Raw genomic sequence first — 15,090 nt, 5'->3', positions numbered from 1 at the left:
AGGAAATAATGTCCAGGGTGCTGGCAGCCATAACCATTGTGTCTGTGTTAGAATCCTATTACTGAACATTATATATAGAGGCTGGATATGAACAAGAACTCTAAAGAACCCTTAAAATAACATAAAATAAACTGGTATTCGTTTAACTTCAACCTATAGGATACTATTGGGCTTATGTAGAATTAGTATAACTCAACTCCCTCAATTACAAACTAAATAGAATACAGTGAGGTAATAATATGAATATCACATATGTACAACTGGGCACTAGATTGACACCAGTCTATAATATATATCTGAGAGTTGTATCTCTAAAACACACAATGTGGAAAGTGACTCTGATATATCAAACTTAAATGTCAAGTCATACATAGAGTATAAATCTGCAACACAAGTGAAACTAAGTAGAGCATATCATATCAGTTCCAATACAAAGTCATAACACATAGCAGGTTATTAAAAATATCAAAGTAATGTAAAAATAAGACAAACAATATATGATTATAGAAGTTAATGCCATGGGAAGCAAAATAGACTACAACTAAGGTGTGCATGTCTACTCAGATGCTTGTTTAGTACAGAATCAGTAAATAAAACATTGAGATCTTTAATAACTAAAGGTAAAACAAAAGCACCTAAATAGCCTAGATAAGTGTCATATTAAGGTGTGTATCCCAAATACAGGGTTTCATAAGGGCCGATATCTCTCCTGTATTGTGGATCTATGTGACCAGAAAATAATATAGTTTACTGCAGACTTAGATAGATTGGAAGGGGCTGAACCTACATAATGCAGCATAGTTATGCTAAAGAAAAGAGTAGCTGTACATTTATAGAGGACATGGACGTCCAGCAAACCCTAAAACTGTATTCAAGTGAAGGGGAAGCAACACTAGAACCAAAGCAGAGCAATAAATATAACAATATAGTGTTAAACATAACATCCCATATCAAGACATTGTACTTAGTCCATTAAAGAGCAGTATAACAAAAGGCTACTGTCTTGTTACATGAGGCCACGTTTGTAGAAGTGAAGCCCCCAGTCCCAAGTTTTCAAGCCTGTGGGCCATCATCAAGGTATAATAGTTAAATTATAAAGAGCATTCTCTTGGCGAAAGCATGTCTCTAATAACAGTTCAGAATGTGAGAGTAGCGTAGATTATCTGGCACTTGTAAGTACGAACTTACTAGAGGCTCCTTGCAAGTTTAGCCGACTCCTGCTTTGTCAGCATTAGTTACATACCGATAATAAGATTGTCTCCCCCATTTCTGCATATGGAGCCAAACCCTAGCTAATAGTGTTCCATAGACTCCAAGACTTCTCATCTTGAGGCAAGCAAAATGGTGATCACTCTTCCTACGTAATGTGTCATCTTGATACAGTAAGAATACGGCATCAACCGCCATAGGTTGCAGACCATTAGGGCACTCACAGTCCGGGGATAGTTTCAGCTGTAGCGGTATCGATCCTGTCACTGCTATCAATATACCCGCAGGCACATTGCAAACATGCTGCTCAGTCTCGGATGTCCCTTTCTCCATCGGACTGTTATAGATAGGTTCCGGAGTACTCAGGTGGTGTGCGAAGATCTCTTGATCATGCAAGGCCCCCGTATCAGCGCCGTCACCCTCCACCTCCTCCCTGCTAACGGTCACATCTCTCAACATGAGATCTAAGGTAAGAAGTGCAAGATTTGCTTCTGAAGTCCCCAGCAAAGTAGTTGGAGCACTCTCTTCTGTGGGCTGCCTCTTTCGAGCGTCTCTCTTCTGGCCTTTATCCTCAACATATACCTCAGAGTTAAATAAGGTCGACTCCACGTGGGTACCTCTAATGACACAGCGTAGGGCTTCAAATTTCCTAGCCATATCTCGCTCAAAACTCAGCAACATCTTACCGATGATATCATCATCTATCCCCATGATCATGGTGAAGCAAGGTTGTGGCTGTGAATTCAATATAGGGAGGGACCGGCACTCGAGGAAATTAGTGCAATCAGGTCGCTAGGCCACGAGTGTTTAGCTTAGGTTGCACCAAATTCTTGAGGCATATCTGCAACAAAACTCACCCCATGGTTGTCGGGAATATTAGATTAGTGGGTATTCATCTCTTTAAGTAGTTTCTGAGATGAGTATAGTAAAATTAGCTGTTTAAACCAGAAAAATAATGGGAGCTCATCCCATACACGTCTGCTCTCCCTGAACATTGGCTCCGCCCCCCTAATTATTATTATTTTTTAATATTTTATAATTAATATTTCAATAACACGCACTGAGGCTAGCAATTCTTCTTGTGCACTAACCTGACACCACGTTAGACCTAAATTGCAAAACGCAAAGCATTATATGCATATTTTACATTTCTATTTTCTTCATGTAGAAAAAAAAATCGTTTTTATTATTAAATAATACCTATATATTTATTAGAGATGTGCAGGCCAAACATTTGCAGTTGGCCCGATATTTTCATAATAAATATTTGGAAGAATTTGTTTCCCTGAATATTCGTTGGCTGCACTATTCGGTATTCATTTTGTTGAAAACTAAACGAATATCAAATTTTAGTTAAACATTTACATTTGTTTTTGTTAAACTAATGTAAACGTTTAAAAAAGAAAAAGGGGAAAAATTGACATGTACCTAAAATACTTAGATAAAGGCGCTGAAGAGCACACTATGCCCCTCCCCTTCAATCTAGAGCATGGCTCACGCTAACTGGAGGGAGGTTTAGCACGCTCAGCTTCCGGGGGCCTGCACTACAGTTAGTAGGTATTTTAACAAAGGAAGGAATTTGGCAATATTCTTTTGTTTTTGGCAATTTTCCCTGTGCATTCTTTCAGATATTCCTTTCATTAAAACAAAACAAATATCCCTTTTTCGGAACATAAATGCTTTTGTTAAAAAATGAATGCACATTCCTTATATCTATAAGAAAAGACATACAGGTATAGGTATATACAAATATTTTTATATATATATATATATATATATATATACTGTATATATATATATATATATATATATATATATGTATGTGCAATAAAAATAACACTATCCTGTATGTAAAGAACATTGGAATGTAAAATATGTACAGTAAATATACAGTAAAAAACAAATACATATGTACACACATACATACATATGTATATATACTGTATATATATGCATACATACACATATTTAGACATGTATATGTATGTATATATACAATATAGCCCTTTGTAGTCAAACAACTTGTCATATACCATATACCTTTTAAAGTTTATAACTTTTTTTTAATAATATTTCTATAAATAATTTTTGTCAGTTAGTGTTTATGAGTGTAACTATAATTTACAATGTATTAATGTTGTATTTAGTGCAACTTTTTTTAGCGCACTACCCTTTAAAAGAGGGTTTCAGTTACGCTAACTCTGCGAGCGTAAAATAGAATTGCACTCTCATGAACACATTATGTTCAATGCTCGCAAAACCACAATAACGCTTGCATGCAAAAGTTAGCTCTACACTTGTAATATAGCCCATACCATTTAAGAGTTACATAACTGGAAAAAGTTTTCTCAAAAGTTTTCTGAAAACTTATAAAATGCGCTGTTTCTTATTTCAGATTCCATATTTATTCACTTTCATGTTGATGATCAGAATTGTTTTCCGTGTTTTGTAAGAAGCACAATGTGAGCTAATAAATACAAGAGAGAAACGATAAGATGGAAGTATCGCCCCTTCCCATTCTGGGTTAACATAAAATCATTTCAACTTTGTAATTTGAATCTGCAGTTATAATTTTCCTTTCTGCCAGTAACTGTGGTGTTTTTTTCATTAAATTTATACTTAATGAAATTATGACCCTTTGGTACTGGGATTTAATGAATAACTTTGTGTATTTACGGCTAGATTTAGAGTTTGGCGGCCAAAGGGGTGCGTTAGCTACGCGTGTTTTTTTTGTTTTGTTGCTCCTTTTAAATACCGCTGGTATTTAGAGTTCACAGAAGGGCTGGGTTTTCAGTGCGTTAGGCTCCAAAAAGGGAGCGTAGAGCATAATTTAACGCCACTGCAACCCTAGATACCAGCGGTGCTTATAGACGCGGCCAGCTTCAAAAACGTGCTCGTGCACGATATCCCCATAGAAAACAATGGGGCAGTTTGAGCTGAAAAAAACCTAACACCTGCAAAAAAGCAGCGTTCAGCTCCTAACGCAGCCCCATTGTTTTCTATGGGGAAACACTTCCTAAGTCTACACCTAACACCCTAACATGAACCCAGAGTCTAAACACCCCTAACCTTATACTTATTAACCCCTAATCTGCCGCCCCCGCTATCGCTGACACCTGCATATTTTTATTAACCCCTAATCTGCCGCTCCGTAAACCGCCGCTACCTACATTATCCCTGTGTACCCCTAATCTGCTGCCCCTAACACCGCCAACCCCTATATTATATTTATTAACCCCTAATCTGCCCCCCACAACATCGCCTCCACCTGCCTACACTTATTAACCCCTAATCTGCCAAGCGGACCGCTACTATAATAAAGTTATTAACCCCTAATCCACCTCACTCCCGCCTCAATAACCCTATAATAAATAGTATTAACCCCTAATCTGCCCTCCCTAACATCGCCGACACCTAACTTCAATTATTAACCCCTAATCTGCCGACCGAATCTCGTCGCTACTGTAATAAATGGATTAACCCCTAAAGCTAAGTCTAACCCTAACACTAACACCCCCCTAAGTTAAATATAATTTTTATCTAACGAAATAAATTAACTCTTATTAAATAAATTATTCCTATTTAAAGCTAAATACTTACCTGTAAAATAAACCCTAATATAGCTACAATATAAATTATAATTATATTGCAGCTATTTTAGGGTTTATATTTATTTTACAGGCAACTTTGTATTTATTTTAACCAGGTACAATAGCTATTAAATAGTTAATAACTATTTAATAGCTAAAATAGTTAAAATAATTACAAAATTACCTGTAAAATAAATCCTAACCTAAGTTACAATTAAACCTAACACTACACTATCAATAAATTAATTAAATAAAATACCTACAATTAAATCTAACACTACACTATCAATAAATTAATTACATGAAATACCTACAAATAAATACAATTAAATAAACTAACTAAAGTGCAAAAAATAAAAAAGCTAAGTTACAAAAAATAAAAAAATATTTACAAACATTAGAAAAATATTACAACAATTTTAAACTGATTACACCTACTCTAAGCCCCCTAATAAAATAACAAAGCCCCCAAAATAAAAAAATGCCCTACCCTATTCTAAATTAAAAAAGTTCAAAGCTCTTTTAACTTACCAGCCCTGAAAAGGGCCCTTTGCGGGGCATGCCCCAAATAATTCAGCTCTTTTGCCTGTAAAAAAAAACATACAATACCCCTCCCCCAACATTACAACCCACCACCCACATACCCCTAATCTAACCCAAACCCCCTTAAATAAACCTAACACTAAGCCCCTGAAGATCTCCCTACCTTGTCTTCACCTCACCGGGTTCACCGATCGGTCCAGAAGAGGGTCCGAAGTGGTGATCCAAGCCCAAGCGGGGGGCTGAAGAGTGACGTCCATCCTCGGGCTGAAGTCTGGATCCAAGCTGCGGCTGAAGAACTCCATCATCGGGCTGAAGTCGGAAGTCCATCATCGGGATGAAGTCTTCTATCAAGCCGCATCTTCAATCTTCTTTCTTCCGGAGCGGAGCGGAACCATCTTCTTCCAAGCCGACGTGGAACATCCTCTTCAACCGACGCCTACTCGCCAAATGACGGTTCCTTTAAATGACGTCATCCAAGATGGCGTCCCTCGAATTCCGATTGGCTGATAGGATTCTATCAGCCAATCGGAATTAAGGTAGGAATATTCTGATTGGCTGATGGAATCAGCCAATCAGATTCAAGTTCAATCCGATTGGCTGATTCAATCAGCCAATCAGATTGAGCTCGCATTCTATTGGCTGTTCCGATCAGCCAATAGAATGCGAGCTCAATCTGATTGGCTGATCAGATCAGCCAATCGGATTGAACTTGATTCTGATTGGCTGATTCCATCAGCCAATCAGAATTTTCCTACCTTAATTCCGATTGGCTGATAGAATCCTTGGATGACGTCCCTTAAAGGAACCGTCATTCGTCGGGAAGTCGTCGGAAGAAGAAGATGGGTCCGCGGTGGAGGTCTTCAAGATGGAGCCGGTCCTCATCGGATGAAGATAGAAGATGCCGCTTGGAAGAAGATGGTTGCCGGTCCGGATCTACTCTTCTTCCCGGATAGGATGAAGACTTTGGAGCCTCTTCTGGACTTCTTCAGCCGTCGGATGATGGATGTCTAGCCCCCGCTTGGGCTTGGATGAAGATTTCGGAGCCTGGAACGATCGGTGATACCTGGCATGGTGAAGACAAGGTAGGAAGATCTTTAGGGGCTTAGTGTTAGGTTTATTTAAGGGGGGTTTGGGTTAGATTAGGGGTATGCGGGTGGTGGGTTGTAATGTTGGGGGGGGTATTGTATGTTTTTTTTTACAGGCAAAAGAGCTGTTTTCTTTGGGGCATGCCCCGCAAAGGGCCCTTTTAAGGGCTGGTAAGGTAAAAGAGCTTTGAACTTTTGTAATTTAGAATAGGGTAGGGCATTTTTTTTATTTTGGGGGTCTTTGTTATTTTATTAGGGGCTTAGAGTAGGTGTAATTAGTTTAAAATTGTTGTAATTTTTTTCTAATGTTTGTTTTTTTTTTTTTTTTTGTAACTTAGTTCTTTTTTATTTTTTGTACTTTAGTTAGTTTATTTAATTGTATTTATTTGTAGGAATTGTATTAAATTTATTTATTGATAGTGTAGTGTTAGGTTTAATTGTAGATAATTGTAGGTAGTTTATTTAATTTATTTATTGATAGTGTAGTGTTAGGTTTAATTGTAACTTAGGTTAGGATTTATTTTACAGGTAATTTTGTAATTATTTTAACTAGGTAGCTATTAAATAGTTATTAACTATTTAATAGCTATTGTACCTGGTTAAAATAATTACAAAGTTGCCTGTAAAATAAATATTAATTCTAAAATAGCTAAGATATAATTATAATTTATATTGTAGCTATATTAGGATTTATTTTACAGGTAAGTATTTAGATTTAAATAGGAATAATTTATTTAATAAGACTTAATTTATTTTGTTAGATAAAAATTATATTTAACTTAGGGGGGTGTTAGTGTTAGGGTTAGAATTAGCTAAAGGGGTTAAACAATTTATTAGAATAGCGGTGAGCTCCGATCGGCAGATTAGGGGTTAATACTTGAAGTTAGCTGTCGGCGATGTTAGGGAGGGCAGATTAGGGGTTAATACTATTTATTATAGGGTTATTGAGAAGGGGTGTGAGGCGGATTAGGGGTTAATACATTTATTATACTAGCGGTGAGCTCCGGTCGGCAGATTAGGGGTTAATAATTGTAGGTAGCTGGCGGCGACGTTGTGGGGGGCAGATTAGGGGTTAATAAATATAATATAGGGGTCGGCGGTGTTAGGGGCAGCAGATTAGGGGTACATAGGGATAACGTAGTTGGCGGCGGTGTACGGAGCGGCAGATTAGGGGTTAAAAAATTTAAATATAGTGGCGGCGATGTGGGGGGACCTCGGTTTAGGGGTACATAGGTAGTTTATGGTTGTTAGTGTACTTTAGAGCACAGTAGTTAAGAGCTTTATGAACCGGCGTTAGCCCAGAAAGCTCTTAACTACTGACTTTTTTCTGCGGCTGGAGTTTTGTCGTTAGATTTCTAACGCTCACTTCAGCCACGACTCTAAATACCAGCGTTAGAAAGATCCCATTGAAAAGATAGGATACACAATAGACGTAAGGGGATCTGCGGTATGGAAAAGTCGCGTCTGGAAAGTGAGCGTTAGACCCTTTAATGACTGGCTCCAAATACCAGAGGGCGGTAAAAACCAGCGTTAGGAGCCTCTAACGCTGGTTTTGACAGCTACCGCCCAACTCTAAATCTAGGCCTTAATGTCTCCATTCCATAATGGTTGACTTGATAGGTAAAAGCTCCTTTTTCCTATTGTCATACTTGGTTTCCGCTGGCTATGGCTACCCTTGTAGAAAGCACAGGGGTATAGAAGAACCTTTGGCCTAATTCTAAATGATAGATCCCACTGCTGAATTTGATGCATCAACCTCAACAATAAAGGGCAGTTCCAGATTTGGCTGCACCAGAATGGGTTTTGATGTAAAGGCTGAAGTAAAGGCAGATTCTACATAGTCTGATCAATTAAACAGAAGAACCTTTTTTGATGAGCTGAGTTAGTGTAACAATTCTATGAATAAGTTAATTGACAGCAAAACCAGCAAAGCTGTGAATATCGTTCTGCTTTTCAGGCGTCAGACTAACTAACACAGTTACTTGTTACTTGTGTCTTTACTCATGCCTCCCAAAGAAATCATATACAAGGAAATTCATCTTTGTGTGTTCAGATCTTTATTTGTCTAATTTCATTTAGAGTTGTCAGTTTTAAAGTTGTTACAAAATCACAACAAATCATCACATACAAGGGGGTATATTTATCAATGTGCGAGCGAACATGATACAAAGTAGCGTATCATGTCCGCTGCACATCGCTGCACATCGATAAATGCCAACAGCATACACTGTCGGCATTTATCATTGCACCAGCAGTTCTTGTGAACTGCTGGTGCAATGTCGCCCCTGCAGATTCACGGCCAATTGGCCACTAGCAGGGGGTGTCAATCAACCGGATCGTATTCGATCGGGTTGATTTCTGTCTGCCGCTTTAGAGGAGGCGGACAAGTTATGGAGCCATGGTCTTTAGACTGCTGCTTCATAACTTCTGTTTCCGGCGAGCCTCCATACGGAGCTTGATAAATATGTCCCAAGGTATACAACCACCAAATGATTCAAAAAGTCCTTTAAAAATCATCAATAATCAGATGTTTAAAAGTGTCCGGTGCATTTCTAAGGCCAAATGGTATAATTCATGATGTCCTTACCAGGTACGGTTCTATTAGACCACGCATTTTTGGCCACATTATTGTGTAACAATAGCAAGCTTGTGGCTGTAAAAACAAACTCAAGGTGGAGACAGAAAGGCTTATAGCTATTGCCAATTTCTATTGTCAAAGAAACATGTCAAAAACAAGCTGAGATCATGGTCTAAAGAGAACAGCAAGGTAAAATAATAAATCTAAGTTGGCTTACAACAATAACAGTTCTAGGCTGGATTAGAACTCACAAGGACCACAAAAAAATTGCAGTTAGTAGTTGAAGGAATTGTTTTTTTTTAAGCTGAATCAGAACACATGAGTAAGCAGGGGTGAGACAGTGATCTTAGATAATTAGCTAAGGTTCAAGGTAGGAATTACATTTTACTCTGAATCAAGACTGTTTAAGAATTTTCAAACAAGTAAGGCATTACACTATGGGCAAGAATTTAAGGCTAGGCAGTTTACTGACAGAATTGTTTCAGAAAAGAAGGTAATGCAAAATCGTAACACATATGGTGCCTTGTCAAATTCTATTAAATGAAGAAGTGGGGATCAAATATGTTGTTATACAAATGTGAAGCATCATGTTTCAAATACTCATTCATTTTTTTTTGGGGGGGTGGATTGATTGCCAGTTAGAAGCTGTAGAGAAATGTAATTTTAGCATAAAGCTTTCTAGAATGTAGAAATGAACTATTCTCCTTTATTAATAATAATAACTTTAGGGATACAATGAAGAAGGAAAATGTTTTCAATACAGATGTCAGAATGAGGTATAGCAGAAGGATGTGTTTAACAGAACTTAAAGTGATGGTAAACTTAGCTCAGTTTCTAAATTTAATCTAATAGAGTGACATTTATATTGCTAAACCATATTTTTTTTTTAAAAAGGCTTATAAATATTTTTGTTGTTGTACAACAATAATATTTACAGGTCCTCTAAGGACGTCCCCCACTATAGTTTTTGTGCGATGTTGTGCCTGTCGGTTCTATCAGAAGAAGCTCTTCGCATAGGCAGTTTCCTCACTAAGGGCTTGATATTCAAAAACTCGCCACTAAGGTGAGATGATCTAAGACATCTCGTCAGTATGAAGAGGTCCCTAGAAAAATGTGACAAACACAAATTCTAGTTTGAAAGATGTTTATCTCACTATACAGGGTTCTTGGTGTGAAGGAGACTCCTAATATTACAATATATAAGGTCTAACAAAATTCCAAAGATTTTGCATTATTTCTCTCCATGTCTGCGAGCTATTAACTATCAGGCCCTAAGGGAGTCCCCATTACGTGACAGCAACATAAGTCAACACATGCATTCCATTTTACTGTTCACCTTCAGAGCTGTATTGCTTACACTTTAACATTACAAGTATAATGTGGAGAGTACACTGCCAATTACATATAAAGCGGGGGGGGGGGGGGGGGTCGCTGTTTATGTCTCCTTAGCTTAGATGCCTTCTTTTTCAAATAAAGATATCAAGAGAACGAACAAAAATTGATAATAGAAGTAAATTAGAAAGTTGCTTAAAATTGCACGCTCTATCTGAATTATGAAAGAAAAAATTTGGGTTCAGTATCCCTTTAAAGGGACAGTCAACACCAATTTTTTTTTGTTTAACCCCTTAAAGACCACAGTACTTTTCCATTTTCTGACCAGTTGGGCCCAGGGTTATTTTTACATTTCTGTGGTGTTTGTGTTTAGCTGTAATTTTCCTCTTACTCATTTACTGTACCCACACATATTATATACCATTTTTCTCGCCATAATTATTTTCATCATGTCATATAATTTACTATCTTTTTTTTTTTTTATAAAATATGGAAAAAAACACACTTTTTCTAACTTTGACCCCCAAAATCTGTTACACATCTACAACCACCACAAAACAACCATAGTAAATAGTTTCTAAATTTTGTCCTGAGTTTAGAAATACCCACAAATGGTTGTAAATGCTTCTCTGGGATCCCCTTTTTTTAGAAATAGCAGACTTATATGGCTTTGGCGTTGCTTTTTGGTAATTAGAAGGCGGCTAAATACCGCTGCGCACCACACGTGTATTATGCCCAGCAGTGAAGGGGTTAGTTAGGGAGCTTGTAGGGAGCTTGTAGGGTTAATTTTAGCTTTAGTGTACAGATCAGCCTCCCACCTGACACATCCCACCCCCTGATCCCTCCCAAACAGCTCTCTTCCCTCCCCCACCCCACAATTGTCCCCTCCATCTTAAGTACTGGCAGAAAGTCTGCCAGTACTAAAATAAAAGGCTTTAAAAAAAAAAAAAAAAAAAAATCTATTCAGCTGTGATAGATCCCCCCTTAGCCCCCAACCTCCCTGATCCCCCCCAAACAGCTCTCTAACCCTCCCCCCACTACCTATTTGCTGCCATCTTGGGTACTTGTTTTTTTTTTTATTATTAAATATTAATTTTTCAGTAGTGTAACTTCCCCCCTAAATACCCCCTCCCCTCCCCCTCCCAGATTTGATCTTTACTTTTCCCCCCTCCTTCCCTCTCCCTCCTTTCCATTCACTACATTGGTGGCAGTATTTGCATGCGTGCACCCCCCGCAGGCCCCCCTGCACGCTCCCGGCACCCAGCGTGCACATTGCACTTACAGGAACCAGATGCCGAGTAGCGATGGGCAGCCCACCCGCCTCCCTGCTAAGGCTCCCACCCACCAACAATCTGCGCCATCGCTACCGGTGCAGAGAGGGCCACAGAGTGGCTCTCTCTGCATCGGTGTATAAAAAAATGGTATTGCAGGATGCCTCAATATCGAGGCATCACTGCAATACTATGAAAGCGGCTGGAAGCCATCAGGATCGCTTCCACCGCTTCAAATCCCTAAGGACATACAGGGCACATCGTTGGTCGTTAGCTGACCTTTTTTGTAGGACCTACCTGTACGTTCTTGGTCGTTAATGGGTTAAAAAGATAGATAATCCCTTTCCCCAGTTTTGCATAACCAACACAGTTATAATAATGCACATTTTACCTCTGTAATTACCTTGTATTTATGCCTCTGCAAACTGCTACCTTATTTCAGTTCTTTTGACAGACTTGCATTTTATTTTCATGAGCTCAATGTTATCTATATGAAAGTCATGAACTAATACGCTCTAGTGGAGAAAAACTGTCACAATGCATTAAGATTAGAGGCAATTAAAAAAAGAAGAAAAAGTGCTAAAACAAATTTCCTCTAGGGGGCGCTCTTCACAAATATACAATATACAATGTCAAAAATAAAGAGAGAAAAAATATAAATAAAAATCATCAAAAATTCACCAAACCATTAAAAAACAAGTGTTCATAACAAAGTCCAAAAAGTGTTCCAAGGGGAGTCAGGGCAGCTCTCTGTTATAGGAAGGTCAAGGTCCTAGTTATATAAGCGATCTAAAAACACAGAGGCGCCCAATGGCCTAGTACCATCAACACAATCAGGATATATATGAGAATAAAGGGCTACTCACAAACGAAAAGCACCAGATAGGTGCAAGCAGGCAGACTGGAACTTTACAGTTGTCCAACTAACTGTATTGGAACAACTAGGTATCAGCAGTGGAGTCCCAGCAAAAGGTATCAGTGTGTTCCTAGATGAATACAAAACTAAACCAACATGTACAGCACAGTATGGTTCAAAGGGGCAAGTAATGTGAAAAAAACTCATGTGAGTAGCCCTTTATTCTCATACATATCCTGATTGTGTTGATGGTACTAGGCCATTGGGCGCCTCTGTGTTTTTTTCTCTTTTAAGATTAGAGTCGGCCTTCAAAGCCTAAGAAATTAGCATATGAACCTCCTAGGTTTAGCTGTCAACTAAGAATACCAAGAGAACGAAGCAAAATTAGTGATAAAAGTAAATTGGAAAGCTGTTTAAAATTACATGCCCTATTTGAATGGTGATAGTTTATTTTGGACTTGACTGTCCCTTTAACTTCTAAAATCAACTTAAATGTGGTGAGCACATCCCATTATATTATGGGAAGTAATAATTGTATCCCCCTGCATGAAACATGTCTTTGGTTACCCTTTTTAGCCAATGACTTGAAATACGAAATCAAGTGCTACTAGTTGTGCAATGCTGTGAGCAAAATAACATGCGGCAGACAATCAGTATTGCTTGACTTGTAATCTGGGTCCCAATAAGATAGAGTCAGTAAAGCAAAAATTAAACCAAGTGTATTACCGACGCAGGGCTAGATTACAGGTGGCGCACAAACAATTGTGCTAGCGTTATCGCAATAGTATGCGCCCCATTTCCATTGTGCTGATATTACAAGATGAGCGCAATCACGATATACACAAGAATCTTTACATTGATCCTAGAGCTCTGGTTAATTGTTTTCCGAAAATAAAAAGTTGCACAAAACACTTCAAAAATACATGACAAAGTATAGTTACAATCATATTAACAATGTCTAATAAAAAATATTTCAAAAAAATATTGCACACAAAAGTTGTAAGGGCTCAAAGATATGGGATCTTGGGTGTTAGAAAACAAAGAAGGAAAGGGCTTTAACATTGAGATACTTACATAAATATACATGTCTATTGATGGATGGATATGTATGTACAGTATATATATATATATATATATATATATATATATATATATATATATATATGTGTGTACATATGTATTTATATGTGTATATATGTAGGTACATAGATATATACACATATAAACACAAATATATATGTACAGATAAATAGACAAATATATATATATATATATATATATATATATATATAGAGTATATATATATATATGTGCATTGGAGCCCCTTGCAGTAGATGAAAACATTTAAAAACATATTTATGCAATATTCATATTTAATAAATCTTTTAACTATGTATTTACTGTAAATATTTCACATTCCAATATTCTGTACATAGGGAAATATGTTCTAAGTATTTCTAAATAGATATTCCTATATACATTTGTATATATCTATACCTATATATAATCATCTATATACTGTATATATATATATTGTATATATATATATATATATGAGTAAATATATATTTGTTTAATGAACCATCAGATATATGTAGAAATATTTAATTATGAATAAATATAACATATTCCGTTATGTACAGAACATTGGAAAATGAAATATTCTTATATTCATGTCAGGTTAGCGCTAATGAGAATATGCTATATTGTTTGTGTGATAGTGAGGTTTTTTTCAACTTATTTTTTTCTCTCCATTGACTTCTATGGGGAATTCGAATATGCAATTAGTGTTTGCGCGATAGTGGAATGTTAATGTATGGGTGAATATGTATTGCTAGAGAAAAACAGTTTACTTTCAAATTGTAATACCAGCGCAATCTGAGTAGCGCAAAAATGAAAATCCTAGAGGAGTTTTCGCTCTAGAGAAAGCACAAAATACTGCTCCACTAATAATCTAGCCCACAAAGTTTTGCTTTTTAGAAATCTAATAGAGTAAAATTGGTGAGTCCAGTTTTGTCACTATATATATATATATATTTATAGAGAGAGAGAGAGAGAGAGAGAGAGAGAGAGAGAGAGAGAGAGAATATAACTCATTATGTAGTTCCTTCTGGCGTGTCTAGATTTGTTAATGAACTACACAATGAGTTATTTTCTCCATATTTTGTGCGTAGTGGAGGATTTTAAACTCACCTTTTACCTCCCCAGTGAGTGCTTTTTTCAAGGATGATATATATATATATATATATATATATATATATATATATATATATATATATATATATATTACAGTTTGTATGTAATAGTAATTTAAAATATAGAGCATTTACAAGGTTTAATAACAATCGATATAGAGTAACAGAATCACATAAAAAGTGCTATCATTCTTACACACAAGAGGGCAATGCAGCTCACAAACTTAGGAACAGTGCTATAGGAAAAAGAAAATGTCTTACTTGTAGAGACAAAGAATAACCTTAGAAAAACTAATAACCAAATGACAAAATACAAAATCAATTAGATTGCAATAATAATCATCTTAAAGGGACAGTAAAGTCAAACCTAAACATTCACTATTCAGATAGAATATTTAATAACTTTCCAACTGACTTCTACAGTATTGTCT

Source organism: Bombina bombina, chromosome 6, assembly GCF_027579735.1.
Source record: "Bombina bombina isolate aBomBom1 chromosome 6, aBomBom1.pri, whole genome shotgun sequence".
In the NCBI taxonomy this organism is placed as follows: domain Eukaryota; kingdom Metazoa; phylum Chordata; class Amphibia; order Anura; family Bombinatoridae; genus Bombina; species Bombina bombina.
Note: the sequence above shows the minus strand (reverse complement) of the source record.